This window comes from Camelina sativa, chromosome 17 (assembly GCF_000633955.1).
Source record: "Camelina sativa cultivar DH55 chromosome 17, Cs, whole genome shotgun sequence".
Taxonomy (NCBI): domain Eukaryota; kingdom Viridiplantae; phylum Streptophyta; class Magnoliopsida; order Brassicales; family Brassicaceae; genus Camelina; species Camelina sativa.
Window position 1 is genome coordinate 9,071,362 of NC_025701.1, and position 7,649 is coordinate 9,079,010.

Consider the following 7,649-nt stretch of genomic DNA (forward strand, 5'->3'; position numbering starts at 1 on the left):
ATCTACAATAGCAGTTTCCAAATTAGTGCTATCCTCATGTGCTATGAATACACATATTTCTTATAGTGAATTTAATAGTTTCTTTAATTTGTGTGCAAAAACCTTAAACGACAGTTAAACTAGAACGGAGGGAGTAATATGATTAACAAAGAAAAGAAAATGAAATCTAATTTTTCTTAATTTCAACCAATCATAAACAGACAACTACAAGTTTCTTTTTGTTGAAACTGAACACAAATTAATCATAACTACGTGATCGATTCTAATTGATGTCTAAGGATTTGTCGTAAACGACTGCATACTGATATGTTAGGAAAACTTTTTATATTGTTAGGTACTCTGATTGGTTTTGTGCATAGCCGGCCTATAGGCCAAGCCAATGAAGCATTAGCTTGCGGTCATATATATTATATACAAATTTCGGCCCTATTTTCTCAAAAGTTTCTTTGGTCTAGTGGCGTCAGGAGTTTTAAGGAAGACTTCCTTATCCCGTGTTCGAACTACCTCTAGCTCATTTTCACAAAAATTTAGCCCATTTTTTTTATTTGATTGTGGCCCTTGAAAATTTAGCGACGGCTTTGGTTTTGTGTTCCTGAATTTTTAAGGTAGGCAAGAATATCATATTAGGTCACTTGTACGTTTGTATTATCTGAGCAACAATATGGTCCCATCTCTTATATAAATATTTTAAATATAAGATATATACATATATATATATATTACAATTTACTATCATCAAAATACTTATTATGATTAAAAGTTTAAAATAAATTGTGTTTCAATCATTATAATGTGTTTAACACATATGTTACTTCTTTATACGAGTTCCCATCTAATATGTATTACAAATTTGTAACCAGTTAAAGGATTTAATTTTGCCAATATGCACATACGAGTTCCCGACAGACTATCCACACAAGATCATATTCAACTCAAAATTAATTGATAATAAGTGGATTGACCATAACATTTTATATATTACGTACTTAAGTTCCATCACATTTTCTAATTTGAGATTTTTTCCATGCTCTCCCTCAAGATAATGACTCTTCTAGCTATTAATCTTGACATAATTCATCAAGCTCCCTCGAGAAAATGCTTTTTTTAGTTATCTTGATGAAATTGAGCCTTCCTTTGGACCATCAATTAGTGGAGTGATCGAATCTCTATCCAGATCGAATTAATTAATAGGTCAGTGTATGTAAACACTGATATTATATTAAATTCAGGTATGTTATAAGTTTTCAACTCAAAACTAATTGACAATAAGTAGGTTAACCCTAATCCCGTATATTTTATTTAAGTCCTATCTTATTTTCTAATATGAGATCTTTTTCCAGAAATCAAAGAATATAAATTCTCAATTCGAACAGTTTCGGAAAAGTACGAGATCAAGGCATATTTTTTTTTTTTTTTTTTCAAAGAGGTGATTCATTTAAAGCTAAACCGGGATTACAATGTGGCGGTTTAGAGCAAGCTTAGCAATCGCATCAGCTTCTCTATTACAGGTTCGTGGAACAAAGGAGAAAACCAATTTCTGAAAGTTTGAGGACAAAGAGAGGATGTCGTGATGCATCCCATGGAGTTCCTTGGGCGGAGACCCCGAGTTTATGGCTTCGATTACTTGTTTAGCATCTGAAGCGATGTGGAGGTTTGAAAAACCTAGATTCCTTGCGGCTTGGATTGCATGTAGAATGGCCAAAGCTTCTGCGGTCACTGGAGATCTTGTATGTGGAGCGAGCGTCAACCCTTGGGCAGTGAAGCTATCATCTGCGGAGGTGAATATCCATCCCAACCCTGCAGTGTGCTGCTCAGAGTTCCAGGCAGCGTCAGTATGACAGGTTATCATTCCTGGCTCAGATCTGCAGATGGGAGGTTGGGTCTTCGTGGTTTGCGGGGCTGGGAAGTTCTCCTGTGCTTGGTTCCATTCTCGCGCAGCAGAGATGGCCTGAGAGATAACTTCAATTGGTTTGTGGTGGATATCATTGAAGATTAATTTATTTCTGGCGGTCCAGATCGACCACAAAATCCAGGGTAGGAGGGGACCCTGGCTGAGTCCACAAGGGGGAAGGCAGGTGAGTTTTTTGGTGAGTTCCACCAGTGATCTGAAGGAATGTAAGCGATTAGGGGCTGGTGGGTTCTTGAAAGGGGCAGCTTCCCAGATCTGCCTGGCGAAGGGGCAATTAATAAAGAGGTGTACGGTTGTTTCCTCCTCACCACAAAACGGACACCTAGCCAGGGGATTAATGGTGCGATGTGCCAGCTCGGATCCTAGGGGTAAGGCACCGCTCATAGCTTTCCATAGTAGGAACTTAGTTTTAGGAGATGTTTTGAGGTCCCATATCTCCTTTTTCCAGTTGAAGTCTTCGTTGAGTGGGGATTGCTGGTTATTGTTCGAGTCTGAAGCTAATCTTGTGTGGTAACCTGATTTGACTGAGTACTCTCCAGTCTTCGATGGGAGCCATACATAAGCATCGGGGGCACCTAGTTTGCTTGGTCGGAGCTGAAGGATCTCATTTTCATAGGCTGGGAGAAGGTGTCGAATCAGAGGGATATCCCAGTCCCCTGAGGGGAGAATAAGGTTTGCCACGCAGAGGTTTTGGGATTCTGCTGGTGGTGGTCCCATAGGGGAACTTGGAGTCTCCAGGGAGATCCATGGATCATACCACAGGGAGGTTTGGTGGCCAGTCCCTATCACCTTGCCTAAGTGTTGTTTGATAAGGTCTCTGCCTATACATATACCTCTCCAGCCATGCGATGTGGAGCTCGGTGGTTGGCACTCAAGGAAAGGCGTGTTAAGGCAGTATTTGCCTAGCAGGGTTCGTGCAAGTAGACAGGAGGGTTTTGTGAGAATTCTCCAGCTCACTTTGGCCAAAAGGGCATCATTGAAGCATTGTATATCTCTAAAACCAAGTCCACCTTTTTCTTTTGATCGAGTAAGTTTCTTCCAGGACACCCATGATATACTTTTTCGCTCTTCGCTCTTGTCCCACCAGAAACGTGTTAGTACTGACTGGATCCTTTTGCAGAGGGAGCTGGGGATCTTGAAGCAGGACATGGTGTAAGTTGGCATTGCAGCTAGGACTGATTTCAGCATGACTAGCTTCCCAGCTGACGAGAGGAAACGTGAGGACCAGCTGCGAGCTTTTTGTCGTATTTTGTCCACTATACTAGTGAAGAGGTCTTTCTTTTTCCTTCCAAAGAGTTCAGGAAGTCCCAGGTATTTTCCTAATCCTCCCTCTTTTTGGATACCTAGTTGGCCTTTCACTCTTGTTCTAACTGCATCATCAGTTTTTGCAGAGAAAGTGATTGCGGATTTCTGCGGATTAATCTTTTGGCCCGAGGCGACTTCATATTTGTGGAGAATATCAAGGAGGGTAGCACATTCCTCACTGTTGGATTTACAGAAGAACATGGTGTCATCCGCAAATAGAAGGTGATTGATTCTAGGGCTTCCCTTTCCCACTTTGATTCCAGTCAGTTTTCCCTCAGCTTGGGCTTTAAGGCAGAGTCTTGAGAGAACTTCACTGCAGAGAATGAAGATGAATGGTGAGATATGGTCCCCTTGTCTGATGCCACGTTGAGGAGCTACGGATCCCCGCGCTGCTCCATTCAGGAGGTAAGAGTAGGTTACGGTAGTGATACATTGCATGATCCAATTTATCCATTGGGGGTGGAATCCCATTCTTTCCATTACCATCTTGATGAAGCCCCATTCTACACGGTCATATGCTTTTGTCATATCAGTTTTGACTGACATGAACACTTTCTTTTTTGCTTTTGACGTGTGCAGGTAGTGGAGCATTTCATGTGTAATTAGCACGTTGTCCGCAATTGCTCTCTGTGGAACGAAAGCTGACTGATTTTCAGAGATCAGGTTTGGGAGAATTGGTTGAAGTCTCTTAGTAAGGATCTTCGCAATGATTTTGTAATAGACTGAGCAAAGGGCAATTGGCCTATAGTCCTTCATAGTTTTGGGGCTCGATATCTTCGGTATGAGTCTGACATGAGTCTCATTTATCTTACTTGGTAGGACTCCCGAGGTGAAGAAGCTCTGGATCTCTTGTGTGATTTGGGGTTCCACTGTGGACCAGTTTGACTGAAAGAAGCTTGCGGAGAAACCATCTGGTCCAGGGGCTTTATCAGGGTGAATGGAGAAACACGCCTGCTTGATTTCCAGCTTGGAGGGTAGGGAGATCAGCATTGCATTGATCTCATCGGATATGCAAGGGTGTAGAGCTTCTGATATCACAGACCAGTCGTCGCTGCCTTCAGAGGTAAACAGGGTTTTATAATACTCTGAGATGACTTCAAGAATTTGGTTTTCTTCGTAATGAGCTTGTCCCATGTCGTCTTCTAAAATAGCGAATTTGTTAACAGTTCTCCTTCCTTTAGTAACAGCATGGAAATACCCTGAATTTCTATCTCCCAGGGTGAGCCAGAGTTGACGGCTTCTTTGCTTCCAAAATTCTTCTTCCTCCCCATATGCCTTCGCTAATTCCTCTGTAATCTTGGTAAGAGTCGCCTGAGTCGTGTCTGTAGCAGTCATGGCTAGTTCCAGCTTTTCTTTACAATCGTTTATTCGTTGTTGGCTGTTGAGCTGTTTCTCTCTTGACCAAGTAACTATGGCTCGTCTAACTCTGCTAATCTTCTGATCAACCTCTTCGTTTGTAGCAGGATCCCAATTTTCCTTCACCAGATTGGTGACTTCCTCATTGTTCCTTAATCTCCTGTCATAACGAAAGAGACCTTGACCTCTTTTCCTTTTAAGGTTGAAGTAGGTGATGAGTGGTCTATGGTCAGAGCCTTCAAAGCGTAGGTACTCGCTTCTCCCGGAAGGATAGGTTGTTGCCCATTCACTATTGGACATTGCGCGGTCCAAACGACAGAAGACCAGGTGATCGTGTCTTTTGCCCCTCCAGGACAGAAAGTTACCTGAGTGGCGCAAGTCAAAGAGGTCACATTCAGACATAAATGTTCTGAGGTCAATGAACGAGCCTTCAGGTCGTGGAACACCTCCAGATTTTTCAGATGAGTCCACAATATCATTAAAATCTCCTGTTAAAAACCAGGCATCTGATCTTGATTGTCCTATGATTGAGAGCTGATCCCATATACACTTTCTCTTTGTTTTATCAGGTTCTCCATAGATAAAAGTTGCAAAGAAGGTCCGCCCTTCAGCCTGAGTTCGAGTGTCAATAAAGTTTTGGGTGTCTGATAGCACTTGAATATCAATATGTTCATGCCATAAGAGAGCTAAGCCTCCTCCTCTTGTGCTATGGGGTGGGACTAGTTGCAACTTGGTGAAGCCTAGAGGTTGTGTGGTTGTGAGAACAGTGCTATCTGGGTTTTTTGTCTCCATGAGGAACAAAATATCTGGAGATACCTGTCGGTTGATCTCCTTCAGGCGCCGGATTGTTGTGGGGTTCCCCAGCCCACAACAATTCCAGCTTGCTATTTTTAAGGAAGAGGTGGTGGGCCTTTGTGAAAATCCCGCGTGGGCTTCACAATAGCCGGAATGATGGTGGTAAGGGGTGGATCCCGAGAGGACGAAGAGCCAGTTTCACGTCTGAGGTTCTCCCCTGATCCCAGGTGGGCAGCTGAGTTTGATGGTGGAGATGGGCTCTTGACTGACTCGCTTTACCAGAGGTATTGCGTCTCTTTGGGGAGCTTTGGATTAGTGCCAGATCAAGGCATATAAAATCTCTATCTCAACCAATCTAAAGAAATTAGAGACCGAATAAATATCCGGATATTATATAGACTTCTTTTGGCTTGGACCACGGCATATGATTCGACCAAGTTATTCAAATTATATTCGAATTATATATACTAGACGAAAATGAGAACACATTATTTTGTCACGTTTTTTTCTTTTTCTGTTCCACCTCTACAACAGAGAGTTCGGCTACGATATTTTGGTATGTATGATATCTATAAAAACGAAATTATAAAGTATCGAAACCAAAAGGAATATTCAATCTAGTAATATTTATATTTATTTTACTTCTTGCAAGCTAGTATAGGCAATGCTTTGCATTTCCATTATTACTTTTTGAATAAAAGAAAAAAGAAAATACTATTTACTTAAAATGTAAAAAAAAAAAAAAAAAAAAAAAGGAATTGTCGTGAGTCGTGATTCGTGAAGCACACATGGCTTTTACTGCCAAGTAATTTCGGACGCGAATAGATTGCCAAATGAAGTAGTAATATCACGTGAACATTCTGCTTCACATTCTGACTATGAGCCTCTTTTCTCTTTATATATTGGATTATTATTTATATGTATAAGTTTTCATTTTGATGAATTTTGTAGGTTTTGAGAAATTTAATTTTCACGTCTTATGAATCTTTTATACCCTAAAACTGTTAAATTCTCTCAAAACAATGTTTAACCTACAGTTACTTTCTTATTGTCAATATATATTACTAAGTTATGTAAAACTCAACTGATGGCTCCTTCATTTAGATTCTAGAATGGGACTCTAGATAATACATTCTAACTGTAAATTAATCATTTATAATGTAAAGTCGTAAATTTACGTCACCTGAATTTTGATGGTAATTACTAGTATATATTTCGTGGGGTTTTTTTTTATATATAAAAAAACTTAGTCACGCATAAAATATTCGAGAAAGCTATATATCCAGATTTTATTAAATATGATATCTAAGAAACGCTCCAATTGTGATTGACAAAAAAAAAACCTCCAATTGCATGATTCATTTACTACTTAGTACATATGATAATGTCTGGATTGATTAATGTTAAAATAGTTAGTTAATTATAAATATTTGAATATGACATAAATTTAACTTTAATCATGTCAGGAAAGGACTCAAGTCCAGCTAGTGTTTGTCTACCTGTTTGGTGAGTTCAGAGTAGAAATAAATAATCTATCAAAGAAAAGGCAAAACATGTTTCTGGTATGATAGTTTGGCACACACGTAACACAATATAATGCTCTAATTTATTCATGATCGATTGTACCGCCATTGTATACAAATCATACATATTTCCATTTATAATACTTATTGGACTACATAGGTTAGGTATTGTTGATACTTGATAGTTGATACCAAAGATCACATTGAAAAGTTTATATTGAAGAAGAGAGAGACGAAGCAGCTTAAACACGTACATGCTTTGTCCACATGTCAATTTTGCAAACACTATTTAACTNTTCAAAGAGGTGATTCATTTAAAGCTAAACCGGGATTACAATGTGGCGGTTTAGAGCAAGCTTAGCAATCGCATCAGCTTCTCTATTACAGGTTCGTGGAACAAAGGAGAAAACCAATTTCTGAAAGTTTGAGGACAAAGAGAGGATGTCGTGATGCATCCCATGGAGTTCCTTGGGCAGAGACCCCGAGTTTATGGCTTCGATTACTTGTTTAGCATCTGAAGCGATGTGGAGGTTTGAAAAACCTAGATTCCTTGCGGCTTGGATTGCATGTAGAATGGCCAAAGCTTCTGCGGTCACTGGAGATCTTGTATGTGGAGCGAGCGTCGACCCTTGGGCAGTGAAGCTATCATCCGCGGAGGTGAATATCCATCCCAACCCTGCAGTGTGCTGCTCAGAGTTCCAGGCAGCGTCAGTATGACAGGTTATCATTCCTGGCTCAGATCTGCAGATGGGAGGTTGGGT